The following is a 4915-nucleotide window of genomic DNA, read 5'->3' as shown; positions in this document are numbered from 1 at the left end:
CATGAGTAAGTAATGAACCAATAAACTGTGGTCTGTGCCACTCATCACTGAAATACATTGTGTGACACTGGGGTGAACTGGCATTTGTCAATATCAATGCCACACCCTTATCTCAAGTTCCAACACAACTCCCCCACTGATGGACCAAAAGGAGCTCTTCGCTTGCAGCATTATCAAAGCAAATATGTGCATTTTCCCATAACGCGAATCAACGAAGCCCCGCTCATTTTCAATGGAGGGGAGTGAAGTGGGCGGGGGGGACGGGGGACGGGGGACGGGGGGGACGACGACCAAACTTGGGGAAAACTGAACTTTATGCAAGTACACAGCAATATCGCGACGCTACTGACCAGTCGAAGCTCACTATAGCTCACTGGATTAGCTGTTGATACAGAGCCCTTCCTAGCCTGCTTGCTATCTCGCTAGCACCCACATGAGGGAAAAGGTGCGTGGCTATCCAAATTATTGTGTTATGTGGATAGGATCGGTCCAATACCGGCTGGGCCGCACCTGGGGCCTATTTTACAGTACCAAATCGCTTTGAGACAATTTATGGGCTATCCATCAAGTTGCCACTTAGAGATGATGAGAAATTCCAACCACATACCATCACCAGTCCAGTCCAGCCCAGTCTCTCCACAGCCAAGTTTACAGCTGCCTCCCTGCTCCTAGCAGCTTGTTACAAACCACAGAGACAGGAAGAGGACCTCTGAAAGAACAGGCAGGGTCTGCAGATATAGAACAGAGCAGAGTCCTATCTAAGGTAATATATAATTGTGACATTTTATATACAGTACCAGTCTAAAGTTTGGACACACCTACTCATTTCAGGGTTTTTCTTCATTAAAAAAAAAAAAAAAAACGATTTTCTACATTGTAGAATAATACTGAAGACATCAAAACTATGAGATAACCCATGGTATCATGTAACCAAAAAAGTGATCAACAAATTCAAATATATTTTATATTCTTCAAAGTAGCCACCCTTTGCCTTGATGACAGCTTTGCACACTGGAATGCATTTCAATTAACAGGAATTTCTTTCCTTCAATAAAGCATTTGAGCCAATCACTTGTGTTGTGACAAGGTAGGGTTGGTATACAGAAGATAGCCCTATTTGGTAAGAGACCAAGTCCATATTATGGCAAGAACAGCTCAAATAATCAAAGCGAAATGACAGTCCATCATTACTTTAAGACATGAAGGTCAGTCAATACGGAAAATATCAAGAACTTTGAAAGTTTCGTCAAGGGCAGTCGCAAAAACCATCAAGCGCTATGATGAAACTGGCTCTCATGAGGACCGCCACAGGAAAGGAAGACCCAGACCTCTGCTGCAGAGGATAAGTTCATTATCCTCTGCACCTCAGATTGCAGCCCAAATAAATGCTTCACAGAGTTCAAGTAACAGACACATCTCAACATCAACTGTTCAGAGGAGACAACGTGAAGCAGGCCTTCAGGGTCGAATTGCTGCAAAGAAACCACGACTAAAGGACACCAATGATAATAAGAGACTTGCTTGGGCCAAGAAACACGAGCAATAGACATTAGGCTGGTGGAAATCTGTCCTCTGGTCTAATGAGTCCAAATTTGAGATTTTTGGTTCTAACCACTGTGTCTTTGTGAGACAAAGAGTAGGTGAACGGATAATCTCTACATGTGTGGTTCTCACGTGAAGCATGGAGGAAGAGGTGTGATGGTGCTTTGCTGGTGACACTGATTTATTTAGAATTCAAGGCACACTTAACCAGCATGGTTACCACAGCATTCTGCAGTGATACTCCATCCCATCTGGTTTGCACTTAATGAGACTATGATTTGTTTTTCAACAGGACAATGACCCCAAAGCACACCTCCAGGCTGTGTAAGGGCTATTTGACCAAGAAGGAGAGTAATGGAGTGCTGTATCAGATGACCTGGCCTCCTCAACACCTCAACCTCAACCTCAACACAATTGAGACGGTTTGGGATGAGTTGGAACGTAGAGTGAAGGAAAAGCAGACAACAAATGCTCAGCATATATGGAAACTCCTTCAAGACTGTTGGAAAAGCATTCCTCATGAAGCTGGTTGAGAGAATGTCAAGAGTGTGCAAAACTGTCACCAAGGCAAAGGGTGGCTACTTTGAAGAAACTAAAATATATTTTGATGTTTAACACTTTTTTGTTTAATACATGATTCCGTATTTTTCATAGTTTTAATGTCTTCACTATTATTGTACATTGTAGAAAATACTACAAAATAAAGAAAAACCCTTGAATGAGTAGGTGTGTCCAAACTTTTGACTGGTACTGTGTGTATATCATGCGTATGAAGAGGGTGTGTTTGGGTAAGTACAGATAGAACTAAATCTTGTGTGTACATGAAAGATCAACCTAAAAGAAATGATGACCTACTCATGAACCTGTATATTTGCACAATCCAATTACTATGCAGGTCCACTCTAGAGACAGTACAGCAATTAGTGTGTGTAACATTTCACAGAAATACACCCTGGAAGACACAAGGAGAAAGAAGTAACCAAAGTATAAAGTACACTCTTTACCCCAATGGGTAAAGTACACGAGAGAGCAAAGGAAGGATTTGGCAGAGCAGTGGGTAAACCCAGCCCTGCGGCCGGGCACCCACACACGTGTGATTTCAGGACTTTGTGTACCCTACAGTGCAGGTGTGAGGGCCTGGTGCTGGCTTCCTATCCACTCTCCTTGCTTAATTCGCTCCAGATAACCCATCAGCCTCAGCACCCGCAACCCTGTCGCCATGGCGCCCACAGATGGCGCTTTCTGCGGCCGGGCCCTGCGATTGGTGGGGGCCTTCCAAACAGAGAACAGCTGCTGGGGGATGATATATCACGGAGTTGTTATTTGGCGTTAGCAATTGCATTTCAGGCTCGTCTGCTTGACACTTCCAGACCCACATCTGGCAGGAAATAGAAGCACAATGAAAGAAAGAGGGAGAGAAAAGAGAGAGTGATTAACAAAGGGCTGAAGAGCAGGTGTTGGTTTGACAGGGCCACACAGGACTACAATGTATGAGGAGAAATGGAGGTTGCTCGCAGAAGGCTTTTCAATAGCTTTAGTGAGCATGTATTCTATAGCTTCTTGATGCTCAAAAATTACTAGAGCTGCACCAGAGAGCAACCTGAACGGTTGCATTACCGCCTGGTATGGCAACTGCTCGGCATCTGACCAGAAGGCGCTACAGAGGGTGATGCGTACGGCCCAGTACATCACTGGGGCCAAGCTTCCTACCATCCAGGACCTATATACTAGGCGGTGTCAGAGGAAGGCCCAAAACATTGTCAAAGACTCCAGTCACCCAAGTCATAGACTGTTCTCTCTGCTACCACACTGGAAGTGGTACCGGAGCACCAAGTCTAGGACCAAAAGACTCCTTAACAGCTTCTACCCCCAAGCCATAAAACTGTTGAACAATTAATCAAATGCGCTGATTTTGTACATTTGCCCACTGACAAAGAAATTAACAGTCTATAATTTTAATGGTAGGTTTATTTGAAGTGAGAGACAGAATAACAAAAAAATCCAGAAAAACTAATGTCAAAAATGTTATAAATTGATTTGCATTTTAATGAGGGAAATAAGTATTTGACCCCTCTGCAAAACATGACTTAGTACTTGATGACAAAGCCCTTGTTGGCAATCAGAGGTCAGAAGTTTCTTGAAGTTGGCCACCAGGTTTGCACACATCTCAGGAGGGATTTTGTCCCACTCCTCTTTGCAGATCTTCTCCAAGTCATTCAGGTTTCGAGGCTGATGTTTGGCAACTCGAACCTTCAGCTCCCTCCACAGATTTTCTATGGGATTAAGGTCTGGAGACTGGCTAGGCCACTCCAGGACCTTAATGTGCTTCTTCTTGAGCTACTCCTTTGATGCCTTGGCTGTGTGTTTTGGGTCATTGTCATGCTGGAATACCAATCACGACCCATTTTCAATGCCCTGGCTGAGGGAAGGAGGTTCTCACCCAAGATTTGACGGTACATGGCCCCGTCCATCGTCCCTTTGATGCGGTGAAGTTGTCCTGTCCCCTTAGCAGAAAAACACCCTTAAAGCATAATGTTTCCACCTCCATGTTTGACCTTGGGGATGGTGTTCATAGGCAGCATTCCTCCTCCTCCAAACACGGCGAGTTGAGTTGATGCCAAAGACCTCCATGTTGGTCTCATCTGACCGCAACACTTTCACCCAGTTGTCCTATGAATCATTCAGATGTTCATTGGCAAACTTCAGACGGGCATGTATATGTGCTTTCTTGAGCAGGGGGACCTTGCGGGCGCTGCAGGATTTCAGTCCTTCATGGCGTAGTGTGTTACCAATTGTTTTCTTGGTGACGATGGTCTCAGCTGCCTTGAGATCATTGACAAGATCCTCTCGTGTAGTTCTGGGCTGATTCCTCACCGTTCTCATGATCATTGCAACTCCACGAGGTGAGATCTTGCATGGAGCCCAGGCCGAGGGAGAGTGACGGTTCTTTTGTGTTTCTTTCATTTGCAAATAAATCACACCAACTGTTGTCACCTTCTCACCAAGCTGCCTGGCAATGGTCTTGTAGCCCATTCCAACCTTGTGTAGGTCTACAATCTTGTCCCTGACATCCTTGGAGAGCTCTTTGGTCTTGACCATGTTGGAGAGTTTGGAATCTGATTGATTGATTGCTTCTGTGGACAGGTTTCTTTTATACAGGTAACAAACTGAGATTAGGAGCATTCCCTTTAAGAGTGTGCTCCTAATCTCAGCTCGTTACCTGTATAAAAGGCACATGGGAGCCAGAAATGTTTCTGATTGAGAGGGGGTCAAATACTTATTTCCCTGATTAAAATGCAAATCAATTAATAGCATTTTTGACATGCGTTTTTCTGGATGTTTTTGTTAGTCTGTCTCTCACTGTTCAAATACC

General features: G+C 44.4%; 1 long non-coding RNA gene across 1 annotated transcript; it reads left to right on the top strand.

The window, feature by feature from the left end:
* The first annotated feature begins 312 nt into the window (after positions 1–312).
* On the top strand, positions 313–2265 carry LOC149972050 (uncharacterized). The gene is made up of 2 exons (XR_016491886.1): positions 313–763; positions 1835–2265. It is a non-coding gene; the product is annotated as an uncharacterized LOC149972050 (long non-coding RNA).
* Positions 2266–4915: the final 2650 nt, after the last annotated feature.

This window comes from Oncorhynchus mykiss, chromosome 25 (assembly GCF_057628025.1).
Source record: "Oncorhynchus mykiss isolate SJ-2025 chromosome 25, ASM5762802v1, whole genome shotgun sequence".
Classification (NCBI taxonomy): Eukaryota; Metazoa; Chordata; class Actinopteri; order Salmoniformes; family Salmonidae; genus Oncorhynchus; species Oncorhynchus mykiss.
The sequence above is the reverse complement of the archived record's forward strand: the minus strand, read 5'-3'. Positions and strand labels throughout refer to the sequence as shown.